The sequence below is a fragment of the Astyanax mexicanus genome, chromosome 8, assembly GCF_023375975.1.
Source record: "Astyanax mexicanus isolate ESR-SI-001 chromosome 8, AstMex3_surface, whole genome shotgun sequence".
In the NCBI taxonomy this organism is placed as follows: domain Eukaryota; kingdom Metazoa; phylum Chordata; class Actinopteri; order Characiformes; family Acestrorhamphidae; genus Astyanax; species Astyanax mexicanus.
The window spans coordinates 31,139,424-31,153,771 of record NC_064415.1 but is presented as its reverse complement, the minus strand read 5'-3'; the positions used below and the strand labels follow the sequence as shown (position 1 = coordinate 31,153,771).

Below are 14,348 nucleotides of genomic sequence, written 5' to 3'. Positions count from 1 at the left end.
AATAACTATGGTGACCACAATACAAACTGACTAATTCTATATAAGGTTGATGTAATATATGATTATGATCTATAGCAGGGGTCACCAACATGGTGCCCGCGGGCACCAGGTAGCCCGCAAGGACCTTATGAGTAGCCCGCAGACCTGGTCTAAAAATAGCATTTTTGTTGCTATTCTTTTTTTTTTTAAATCACAGTTGCATTGGTGTAATTTTAGATTATATTAGATTAATATTAGCTTAGAGATAGCCTATAGTTTATATATTATACAATATAATGTAATATAATATGTAATATTATATTAAAATATAATATAATATAAAATGTAAACAATTGCAGAGATTTATAAAAATAGTGTTGCATATTGATATGTGTCTTCACATAGATGAATGTCATTAATTATTAATAATAACATATAAAGGTAAATTGAGAAAAGTTGTAATTTCATGAGTGTGTATCAAACTGGTAGCCCTTCGCATTAATTGGTACCCAAGAAGTAGCTATCAGGTTCAAAAAGGTTGGTGACCCCTGATCTATAGGATACAGAGACTGTCCATAGTTAAGATTACAGTTACCAGGATAAGGTAAACAAAAGTAACCAGTTTCATGGTAGTTTATGGTATGAAAATAAATGGTTATCATATGATATTATTAATGGTACTTGAGGAGAAAAGACATCTTCTTTCCACCTCAGCCACTGACACAGAGAAGCAAAACAAATTTATCTCATTGGTTTGTCTCAAAGTCCTTGCTTAACTGACTTTATCTCCATCCCCCTAAACCTGAACATACTGTATATATTGTTACTGTCCAATAAAAAAAGGGGCTCCAAAACAGCCACTTTATACGAGAAAGAAAAACTCTTCTAAACTTTCAATGGAAGTCAATGCAAAAAGAGTATTTCAGGTCATTTTTAAGTATTTCTATCGGTCAGTTATTCAAGATTTTTTTTGACACAGTGTAAGCAACAGTTTGCAGGTTCAAATTATATAGTAAACATAAAATCGACAAAAATGGAGACACTTCAATCATGGTAATTATGTATTTCTCCCATAACAATAACTGCAATTACACATGTTGTGTTATACCAATTTAGCTATGCCAATTATCACACCCACTCAGCTGCACTCCCCTTATCACTAGTGAAGCCCCAAAACAAGGAGGGTGAAGACCAGCATATGCCTCCTCCGATACATGAGAAGTCAGTCTTCGCCTCTTTTCTACCTGCTGCTGATGCAGCATCACTGAGTAGCATCACAGCGCACTCGGAGGAAAGCACAGTGACCCAGCACATATATATTGGTAAACAGACGCCTGCACAGACCAATATCACCTTGTGAGTGATGTGGGAAGAGAACGCCACCCACTTACCCAGAAAGAGCATGGGCAATTGTGCTTGCTGGCAAGCAGCATGACCAGAGATCACTGGCAACCAGCAATCTCCTGTTCATAGTGGCTTTAGTCTGCTGGACCACTCAGAGTCCTCTGGGTGCTTTTTGTAGTATGTTTGGGTCATTGTCCTGCTGGAAGACCCATCACCTACTATGCAAACCTAATAGTACCATAATTTTGAAAAGGTTCCAATAATTTCCGCCCATTTTTGGAGTTTTGTGTAAAATTATGCAATGGTTTTCCAATTTTTTGTAAGAAATACTTTCTTTTCTGGAAAACTTTCAGCAATTACTGTATATTAAACACATATAAGGCCAAGGCAGCACATGTACAAAAGTTGGCTCCTCATATCTCCAGATTTTGCATGGTAATATCTAATCTGGGACAGCTAAAGATGTTTATTTTTGTTTAATTCTTGCTAAATACAGTTAAATTCCAGTTTTTGTTATTGTTCCTCAAACCACAGCCCTGGTTTTTCCACTAGTGTGTAAATCTACACTAAAACAGAGAAACATCTGTTTCAGTCGCTGAAGTCTGACTTCTGCTTATGACTAAGCTTATCAACAACATTTGGTATTACCGTTTGAGTATTTTTCCAAGGTAATTACCCACAAAACCTTTTCACCACCTGTGGCAATTAGAGAAAATGGGGCAGTTCGGTTAGTTCTGTATAATTCCAGCCAGTTGAGTAAATATCAACTGTTCTAGTATATGAGTATTGGTCTTATAGCCTTATTGCGTCACATAATACTTTTTACTTTTTCAGTTTAAAGGCGCTGACAGATAATAAAACATTGCTAATTGCAACGCAGGCCATTAGTTGACATTTGCAATAACAAATAGTCCCAAACATTCCCATTAGTAAGATAAATGTTTTGTCTGAACATTCATACAAGTAGCTCTGGCAGTATTATTATATATGTTTATTGATGCACAAAATACCATAGGATACAATAAATATTAGACAGTAATATATTGTGAAAATTCTGTATTAAATATCTATCAATACCAACTCAACATTAACTATATACCAAAATACGACTCTTAGCTGTTACAATAGACATTAGATTTTAATGGGTTAAATGTATTGAAATGGGCATATTAGTAATAGTATGAGTATTATCTATTCTAGATTACTGTCCAGTAGTGTGGTCAAATGCAGCAAAACACATCAAATTAAACTGCGGATAATGCAGAATACAGCAGCAAGAATGATATTACTATGCCCATATAGAACCAGCAGAGATAAAATACACAATGAACCTGAGTTGCTACGGGTTGAAGACAAGCCTTGTGAGACATTACCTAATACATACAGAAGAACAACTGAATCACTGAGAGCTAAAACAATATTTAGTTATACAGCAATTTAGCAATTACGATTCATGTTTAATTGTGATTTGTTTTGTATATTATGTCTCCTGGACCCAGAAGGACCAGTGAGACCAGTGAGTTTTTTGTCTTTCTCGGTCACATGACTTTTAAAGACACAAAACATGCTGAGTGTAAACTGTGAGCTTAATTATCTCTCTCCCTCTGTATTTCTGTCCCTATCACTCTGTGGTGCTGTCATTAAAAATATATATTAGTCGAAACTAAAATTTGGAGTCAACATATTTTTATAATCAACATTGTCAATTATATTGAAAAAACGTTGCAGCCCTACCCATCACTATGATGCTTCTTACACAATATAAAAAGACATAATTTTTTTTTTTATATATCTGAAAGCTATATAAAACTTCAGCATAAATAAAAAAATATCAGCACTAAAATGCACAAATATAAAGTAAAAAAAAATTACAAAAAAAACGACATAAGGAAAGTAGCAGCAACACAGTGTCTCCTACTGCAAGCACCACTCCCAACTGACTTTTCCTAGGTGTGGTGGTGTTCCTCGCATGAACCAACCAAACTAGCAGAGCTCTGTCACACATTTGGTGCTTTCCAACACAAACTCCTCCACTCAACCCAACCCTGACTGTTCCTAGCAGACTCGCCCCTCCGCTGTGATTCTATCACTTTCTATTGTCAGCTTGTTTTGTTACGCTATGAATTTCATTAAACCGCTGTGGGTTCTCCTCAGTTTAACCCCATTTACTGACTGAGATACACTGTAAAAAACACAAATTGCTTAAAATGACAGGTTAGTATGCAATTGTATGTAATTAAATGTAATTAACTGGCCTGACAACCTGAACCAGTTTGGTTTCCAGAGGCTGGTTTACATACAACAATTAGCACCAATCAGAGCTTTTTTAACGTAATGCAGACATGTGCAATAGTCACAAGAATAAGATAAATGAATCAAACACATAATGCTGCAACATGCTTGATACAAAAGGTCAATTTGCATTATTCTCATTGTCTATGACATGTTCACCCATAATCATTTATTTTATTCCAATTTGTAATACACCGAGTGAAATACTAATATCATGACATGTTGATTTGTCAACATCTGGTGAAATCTTTTTAAATTATTTTTTAAATAGGGATTAATCAAAATAAAAAAAATAAAAAATGTAAACAAAAATTTGACAAAGTAAAACATTTGTCTGAATAGCAAATACTGAACCATTGTTATTTAGTCTTTTAATTTTATTTTTATTTTATTACCGTATTTTTTGCATTATAAGGTGCACTGAATTATAAGAAGCATTATGCGACACTAGTAAGGAACATTCATGTGTGTCCAAGTATTCTTAATAATTTAAACTTTTTGCTCTTTGTATTATTATAGTATTATTTTAGCATTTTGCATTAGTAGTGTAAAACAGTCTTAGAATAGGAATTATTTCATACTTTATTGCAATAATTTCTGGAAATAGATGTCAGCAAATCATTACTAAAGTATGTTATCTGCATTAGATTTATAGCTTCAGTGAAAACCTGAAGAAACAAAGATCCAATGATTGACACATTTTGTCTAAGGGTGAAAGCAGATGTTTTGGCAAACTTTTGCTTCAAAATGTGGTTTACTGAAAACGCCACAAGAACCACCGCAAGTGTGAGCACACTACAAGATTTCATAAAACATAGTGGTTGAGTTACATGAGTCACATTGTTTAACACAGAATGATAGGCATACTTTTTGTTAATGAACTATATTACAAAATAAAATTAAAATTAAAATACTTATGCTAGTAGTGTAACATGATAATTTTGCTAAAATCATATTTAATCAAAATATAAAACAATGAAAAGTGCGAAAGTGTAAATGTTTCAGTTGTCATTCAGTTAAATCTCTTCTGTATGCTTTGTAGCAGGGGTATGACAAAGCTCTCCAGGTTTCTGATTGATTTAAGTCAACTGGCTCTATTGTACACCCTGAGCAAGGCATGTTGCGATGCTCAGTGCTGTCTTGCACCTTGCACAGTCTATTTTCTGGCATATTACTATGTAGGCAGTGGAAAACACTGGTGCACCACTTAGATTTGTAGCATTCCTGATACATTATATTTTACATTATCATATACATTATTATAATAATGTAACATCCATTATACATTATTACAGTTTCTCTGATTTTGCTATTTATAGGTAAAAGTAAAAAGGTAATTAGTAAAATTAACATTGTTGTTTTATTCTATAAACTAAAAACAACATTTCTGAAAAAAATCCAAATAAAAATACTGTCATTTAGAGAATTTATTTGCAGAAAATGAGCAATGGCTGAAATAACAAAAAAGATGCAGAGCTTACAGACTTAAAATAATGCAAAGAAAACAAGTACAAATTCAAGTTCATTTTCATGAAGTTTTAATAGTTCAGAAATCACAGTTTTCATGCATCTTGGCATGTTCTCCTCCACCAGTCTTACACACTGCTTTTGGATAACTTTATGCCACTCCTAGTGCAAATTTTTTTGCAGTTCAGCTTGGTTTGATGCTTGTGATCATCCATCTTCCTCTTGATTATATTCCAGAGGTTTTAAATTTGGTAAAATCAAGGAAGAACATTATCATTAAGTAGTCTCTTATTTTTTTCCAGAGTTTAAGAAAGCTGGAATGCACGGAGGCATCGGAAACTTGACTTTGTCTGCAGTACAATACAGGAAATCATGGTAGAAAGTGCAGGGTTGGTAAACACTACCTAGCTGTGTCAAAAATACTTTTCAGTAACTACACAGTAATTAAGCAGACCGGTAAAAGCGGCACTGTCTACATTTTGGAGCTAAAGTGGGACAAGGAATGCACCAAAATATCCAGCCTTACAGAATCACAATATAGGACTGTCTGCACTCCTTCAGACTGGTGTTTACAACATGAAAACAAGTCTTTCTACACAGCCTCTTTCTCTCTCTCTCTCTTTCTCTCTCTCTCACACACACACTCACAGAAACAAAGAATTTGCTGAAACATTTGAGACTAGCACTCACACACACACACACACACACACACACACACACACACACACACAAATACACACACAAATACACACACACACACACACAAAGAATTTGCTGATTCCAAATCACAATCTGTCCTCCTGAATCTCAGTGCTGGCACTAGCATTTAAGGCTAGTTACAAACACATGCACACACACACAGATCCACTGCTTTTCTCTAACAAAAGACTCTTTGAAATCCGTCCTCTCTGCTACCTGAGCAGGTCAGCTCTGAATAAGTCCAAAACCCAACAAAACAACGCTTTAAAACCAGTAACACAACCAGCTAACGGTTTTCTGAAGCAGGGTTTTACAACTCCAAGGTTCTTGATTTAGCACATCTTTTAAAGTACTTGAGAATAAAGTAAAATATTTAAAGATGAACAAAGAGATAAACAGGTAATATAGAAATAAAAATATTAATAAAATACAACAAAAATAGGTTTACAAAGTAACAGCTAGCAGTCTAAAGGAAGGTACATAAAAAACAACACATGCAGTCTGTAGAGCTCAGCTGTCAACTGTGTTATTCAAAGCTTAGACTACACAAGATTTTTGTCTCTAACGATGTTAATTCTGTCAGATTAAGCAGTTATCTTCGTTTTGTGTCTTACTCTGGAAAATGGCAACACTATATCTTAGTTACCAAACAATCATCTTCCACATCCTTGCATGAGTTTGTAGGTCATCGCGGAGGAAGAGCACGAGAATATCAAACTAGGTGATAAAATACAAAAAAAAAAAAATTACATGCTAGTCTATTAGTCGAGCGGTCGCACGGCGTTGCTCACGCCAAATGACTGCTCTTTGACTATGTAATACTTCATGTTACTTGTTGCCCACGACACTGAAATTCTGATCAGACATAGGCAATTTGTCGGCTCTGACAAAATCGGGTCAAAATTGGGCTAAATTTGTATAGTCTGATTTGGGTACTACTTGGATATAAAAACTGCTACATTTGTAGCACATTCAAGATCTTCTGGGTGTCGGTTCCATGTTAGGATGTACAATGTCGCAAATTTGTATTTTTTTTAGATAAGAGACCACTTAAAATGTATGAGTTTCTTCGATTTTACCAAATGAAAAACCTCTGGAATATAATCCAGAGGAAGATGGATGATAACAAGCCATCATGTATATATAAATATATACAAAATATACTGCAAGACAATTCTCTCAATCATGATGATGCCAAATTGTACATATATACAGTGAGTCCAAGAAGTATTTGATCCCTTGCTGATTTTCTTTGTTTGCCCACTAATAAAGACACTATCCTTCTGCACTTTTAATGGTAGATATATTCTAACATGGAGAGACAGAATATCAAGACAAAAATCCAGAATATAATTGTAAAGAATATATTTTAATTAATTTGTATTTCAATGAGGAAAATAAGTATTTGATCCCTCTTGCCAAACACACTCAATACTTAGTGGCAAAGCCTTTGTTTGCAAGCACAGCGGTGAGACGTTTGTTGTAGTTAACCACAAGTTTAGCACACACACCAGGGGGAATTTTGGCCCACTCTTCTTTGCAGATCCTCTCTAAATCATGAAGGTTGGTGGGCTGTCGCTTGGCAACTCTGACCTTCAGCTCCCTCCATAGATTTTCGATCGGATTGAGGTCTGGCGACTGGCTGGGCCACTCCATGACCTTAATGTGATTTTTCTTGAGCCAATCCTTTGTTGCCTTTGCTGTATGTTAAGGGTCGTTATCATGTTGGAAGACCCAACCACGGCCCATTTTCAGATCCCTGGCAGAGGGGAGGAGGTTGTCCCTCAGGATTGTGTGGTACATAGCTCCATCCATCTTCCCAGTGATGCGGTGAAGTAGCCCTGTACCCTTGGCAGAGAAACACCCCCAAAACATTATGCTTCCACCTCCATGCTTCACGGTGGGCACAGTGTTCTTGGGGTCATAGGCAGCATTTTTCTTCCTCCACACATGGCGGGTGGAGTTGAGGCCAAAAAGTTCAATTTTGGTCTCGTCTGACCACAAAACCTTCTCCCAATAACTTGGTTCATCTTTCAAATAATCATTGGCATACTTGAGGCGCGCCTCTACATGTGCTCTCTTCAGCAGGGGTACCTTTCGGGCACTGCAGGATGTGAATCCATTGTTGCGCAAAGTGTTGCCAATTGTTTCTTTGCAAACTGTGGTCCCAGCTGCCTTCAGGTCATTTGCTAACTCCTGCCGAGTGGTTGCAGGACGATTTCTGACCGTTCTCAGCATCATTGCCACCCCACGAGGCGAAATCTTCTTTGGAGCACCGGGCCGAGGTCTGTTGATTGTCATGTTATACTCTTTAAACTTTCTGATAATTGCACCAATAGTTGTTACTTTCACATCCAACACCTTACTAATCTTTTTGTAGCCCATTCCAGCTTTGTGAAGGTCAACAATTCTGACTCCGAGGTCCTGTGACAGCTCTTTGGTTTTACCCATGTTGGAGACTTGAAATCTGTGTGATCTGTCTGATTCTGTGGACAGGTGTTTTTCACACAAGTGATTAGTGAGAACAGGTGGCTTCAGGTCAGGTAACAAGTTGATTGGGAGTGTCTAACTGGTCTGTAAAAGCCAGAACTGCTAATGAATACTAAGGGATCAAATACTTATTTCACTCCATGAAATACAAATCAATTAATATATATTCCTTAGATTTATTTTCTGGATTTTCTTTTTAATATTCTGTCTCTCCATGTAAGAATACATCTACCATTAAAAGTATAGAATGATCATGTCTTTATTAGTGGGCCAACGAAGAAAATCAGCAAGGGATCAAATACTTCTTGGACTCACTGTATATATATATATATATATATATATATATATATATATATATATATATATATATATATATATATATATATATATATATATATATATATATATATACATTGTCCACTGCTGCTTCACCATATTTAGTGCTGATTTTGGGCTCTATGTGTGTCCCAATAATCCTAACTGATCAATTGTGTTTATGTTCTTTAGAAGTGATTTATAAACCAGCAGCAACTCTATTCTGTAGCTCACTGGAAACTCCTGTAGTTATTATAGAACCAGAATAACTAGTTTAACTGGAGCTGTTTAACGCTATTTTGGGAACAGCTTTGCATTACTCAATCCTCCTGGAAATAAAAGCATGGATAAGTTCAAACTAAAAGCATTAATATGAGAGCTGAATACAAGTTCAAAGCTATTGTAGGGCTGGGGAGAAGCACATTGACCTTAACAATGTAATCGGTTACAAAATGCGTGTTGATGCGTTGCTCAGATGGCCGTTCCTGCTGAAAGAATGGATTTATTTGGGGAGCTAAGTAAAGCAAAGTAAAACTAACATTAGCAGTGCAGATTCCTTTGATACACCTAAATGAATGCTGGATTATTCTCGATATTAGATTAAAAATATACATATATTAAACCCAAATAAGACCACGTTTACGGCACGATGCGCTACGTCTCTCAGCCTAGTCATACAGTACAGCCTGCCCATATATATCTTAGGGCCGAAGAGGCGGTATTACAACTCACATTTCCATCTTATACCGCCTGATATTACTCTCAATGATCCTCAGATTAAGTTTTTTTATAATGTTAAGATAATCCTATATTAGAGAGAGGAGAGAGTGTTGTATATAATGGCTGGACAACCATTTGAAATCCATCTTTATTTGGGCAAAAAATCAAATGATTAATATAAAATAAGACTTAGCTAAATAAATAGTGCTGAATCCATTGATTTATGCTAATTTTAGAAATTTTTATTTTTATTTTCTCCAATTCTTTTTCTCCCAATTTAGCTAAGCCAATTGTCCCACTTATTCAGCTGCTACTCAGCTATATATCTGCCATCACAAGATGATGCCCAACACCAGATGCCAAACACACATCATTTTATGTTTGCATACAGTAAGTTAAAAGCAAAAATGATTGCGGTCATGCCTGTATTTTGCGATGATCTGATAACCGAATTATCGTGACAGGCTTGGCTGCAGGTTTTGATTCCAGGAATGCAGAAACAGATGTGATAAGCTTTTTTAAAAACTGACCGACTGATTAAAAATGTGGAATGAGGTTTCGCTTCTGGTTGTTTAGAGTGAATACCTACAGCCACGCTGGCTCTTTGTGGATAAGATTGGACTCCCCTGCTGTTGGTATTTTAGGATTATGTAATGTGTGACGAAGAGCTAACACACAAAAACAATCCCATCAAAAACACTTTCCTGGAGTGCAGCAAAGCTCAGCATATAAACCACAGTCTGTGCTATATCTTCCAAAGGACCTGATATACCTCATTAACTCTTACAGTCTTACACAGTTGAGAATGTGTTTTGATTGGACAGTTTGTTCTGTTTGGCTTCTGTTAAAGTTACACTAAAGGGAACTTTAAATCTTACAGTAAAGAGACTTCAGATAGCAAACCTGCTGTTCTTTTAGTTTTTATGTGTTCTAGTCTTGATGTCACGCTGATAGACCACCACACTTCCAGTACGATATTTCGTCTCATAAAGGCTAGTTTCAAAACACTCTGAAGGAGCCAGAAATCCACATTCATTGCAGGAAATCTGAGACACACACCAATATGGCCATTGTTGGCTGATGTAGATATTTAATATTTTTTATACAGTAGTGCAGTAAGTTGGGCCAGCTCTAGACGTGGGTGCTCTAAATAATATCATAATATTTTAGGGTATTTTTGTGATAACGCTATTTGTGGTGACATGAAAAAAACACTAGAAAATATATTTTTATTTTTTATAGACAACCATAACTTAGTGCTGGCCAGTATACCGGTTCATAAGGTATACCAGAGGGGAAATTAAAATCGGGATGCATTTTTCTCATACTACCATACCACTAGAGACGCTGCAGAGCGCTGTGTGAAACTGCCAAAAAGGCACAGTAGCCGAGCTGAATGTAACGCTAAAGTATTTGTTAATTGCCAAAAGTAGGGAATTGTAGCTGATGTTAATACTGTAATTCCTGTAATTGCTTCTATAAATGGTTTGAACTATTTAAAATATTTAGTTTTTAAAATAGAAGCCGTGTTAAAGTTTTTTAGTGTATGTCTTTCTAGGGTCTATTGTTTACATTCTTTAGATTTTTCTCTGCTAATGAAGTCTGATAAATATGACTTCTTCATATATTGTGTAATTCTGTGTGACAAAGTAAACTCAATAGTAATCAAAGTCCTAATTTAAAGCCTTAGTGTTTAATATTATATGCACTCCAAACAGTACAGTCACAAACCTATATAAAAACCCTGTCATACAAAAAAATAAATAAATAAATAAAATATTAAAAATATATACCGCGATATACCGTGAAACTGTCAGAATCTTGAAAAACGCCCAGCACTCCCATAACTCGTAAAATTTGTAAATAAAATAAATAACTTGTAAAAAACTGGTAAGAAAAATAATAAAATAATGTAATGCAGTAAAGCAACCTACCAAAATGTAAAAAAGTGAAAACTTTTTGATGCATGCATATAAGATGCAAGCATAAATAAAGCTTTAAAGTCAACAGCAAAACAAATACAAAATAGACAAAAGAAAAAGACAGTATTTTACTGTCACAATATATTGTATATGATATGATATGGCCCTAAATTTTAAGAACATACTTCGGCAACAAAATGAATGTAACATTCTATTTCATAAGTGCATGAGCTTCAAACATTCAGTAGAAACAAAAATACAATCTGTAAAAACATAGTCTATTTTATAAATAACTTACAAAGAGTCTAATTTTGCATAAAATAATAATAATGTAACAAAATAAATAAAGCAACACAAAAACAATTTAATAAACAAAAATGTAGCAAAAATCTACCAGTAATGAAATTCAGAATATTGAATGCATCTACATAAACTGTACACATAAACAATTTGAGAAAATGCTGTTTTTATCATGATATAAATTTAAAAGTGAGTCACTGACATATCCCTATTTTTCAGGTATGACTTACATTTCATACCATCAGTGTATTATATAAAGTCACTCAAATACGAGCTAGCATTACCCATTAGTATCTTTGCAAACAATCTTTTGTTAAACACACGGCACACACCACTGCACTCTCACTTCCAGAGACTTCCACAAACTGTGCAAATCTGCCATCATCTCAAAACCGTGTAACATCAGATTACAACGACAACTTATCTGCCGTTTTTGGCTGGCTATGTATAGACTTTGGGCAAATATTGTAGCCATAAAGTCTGGTAGGCGTTTATCTCATCTCTCCCTAAGATCCTTCAGCTCTCTGAAAAACACAACTTCTTCATTTGCCTACAGCAGAAAAGCCAACCATGCTACCAGCATGATCTCACGCCTCACAACCAACAGACGGAAAGAGGGCAGGCGCATACATGTCCATGAGAAATGTCAAAAAACCCTAAAACAAAACATAAAGAAAAAAAAAAACATACAGCAGGTTGTGAAGAAACCTTTTGCCTACATTGAAACGGGAGTAATGTTGACATTAAACCAGGTTCAGCTGGCAGTGAGCCTTGTAATAAAAGATTTATGCATCTGTAAAGAGTTCTGCACAAACCCAAACCAGAGAAACTGGGATGTTATTGCTCGGTGCGTGACAGGAGAACTGTGTTGTAATACAATATGTTAAAGGGGAACAGTCAAAAGGCAGGAACAAAAGCTGCTCTATTCTTTGCCTATTAGATCCTTCTTCTTTCTTTGGAACAAAAATGAGGCTGATTCAGACCAGTGTTTGTGGAATGGCTCATAGGCTTTGTGGTACACACATAGAAGCACCAAATACACACACATTAGTGCACAAAGACAGAGAGCATCATCCATACACTTAAAAAAAATACTGCTTCTTTGAATAAAGACAAAACACGTTTTGGTCAAAACAAAAACCTTCAGATAAGGCTTTATGGCTGTAATGTAAAGAGCTATTTAACTCAAAAAACAGCATTACTAGAAAATATATATTGAATTAGTGTTCAATATTAAACACTGCATGGCCAAAAAAAAGTCGCCACCTGGATTTAACTAAGCAAATGATCTGGGGTTGCTGCAGTTGGTCAGGTCTAGGTTCAGCAACAGTATGTGCTAAAAGAATGGTCAGCTGACTACCTGAATATTCTGAATATATACCAGGTTATTCCATCAATGGATTTTTTCTTCCCTGATGACACGGGTATATTCCAACAGGACAATGACAGGATTCATGGGGTGATTTAGGGAGCATGAGATCATCATTTTCACACATGGATTGTTCACCACAAAGTCCAGACCTTAAGAAAGCTTTGTGCAGCGCTCAGACTCTACCATCATCAATACTGGAAGACGTTGGCGAAAAATTGTAGTACAACACTGGATTAAAATTAATCTTGTGACATTGCAAAAGCTTATGGAAACAATGCCACAGTGAATGCGTGCCGCAATCAAAGCTAAAGGTGGTCCAACCAAATATTAGAGTGAGTGAGGTTTTTTTTTGTGACAACCTTTTTTTGGGGCAGGCAGTGTTTATACTCAATCTTTTTAAATATCTTAGCAGACAAACCAACAAAGCATGCATTTACTCTGGCAATGCAATTCCAGCCATAAATGTACCTCAGTAGTGCTACTCAAGTCACATGTGAGTGAAGTTTAAACAGAGAAAGGCAGTCTTTTGGTAAACAAACAAATGCTGAGGCTAAATTAGCTGCAACTATTTTACTATACCAGCTCTGTACACCTGATATTGTTTAGCTGAAAAAGAGGATAAAAGAGTAGTAAACTGATATCAAGTGTAATATCAGGTGTAATGCTAAAACCTTTATTTTATTGTATACATTGTATGTGAGTAGATTGTAAAAATGAACTTAAACCTGCCATTTGTCTGCTCTGTGATGACTCTGTCCCTCACTATCTGCTCTGGGGCTGGAGGGCTGGAGTGAGTACCTTTTTCCGAACTTAAAATAAGAAAGTCACTGTCCGGTATAAATAAAACAACGAAAGTGCCTTTTCGGCCAAATAATCTTGGTTGTCAAATATTCAACGCATCCCTGGAGAAAAGCCTAGGGGGAGTGTCTGAAGGGGAGCATCTGGTGGCTGTAAAGATCATGTACCTTTGTCTGGATCAGCTAAAACAAATAAAGCATGAAAATCATGTGGACCCACCACCCACAAGTGAATGGGTATGCCACACAATGCAATGCAATCGAGAAAGGGTTGAGCGCAGAACAGCCATTTGGCATTATTGAGCCAGGCAATATACTGTAATGCAAGTTGTAATAGAAAAATGATTTCTGTAATGTAATAAAAAGCCCACAACTCTGCAGATGCATATGCAATGCACAGAAGCTCATGACCAAACATCTCATTAGCCTACTCTCAGTGTAGTTCAACCGTTTACAGTCTACTGCTTCTTCTATAAACCTGTGGCCTGCATATTTCTGGAACTGGAATTCACAGCCATTCATTTCTTTTGCCCAGAGCAACCTAAGTCACATGAGTGCTAATTCAACACCAGGACGAAGTTGGCTCTCAACGCTAGCTAAATCTGTCCAGATGGGCTTCATGGGTAGAAATCACATGCTAAAAAGTGCAGA

The 14,348-nt window shown here is 36.0% G+C and overlaps 1 protein-coding gene across 2 annotated transcripts in view; it reads right to left on the bottom strand.

The window, feature by feature from the left end:
* eml3 (EMAP like 3) overlaps positions 1-14,348 on the bottom strand; it is an 82,430-nt gene that overhangs the window by 48,021 nt on the left and 20,061 nt on the right. The gene's annotated exons all lie outside the window — the stretch shown is intronic.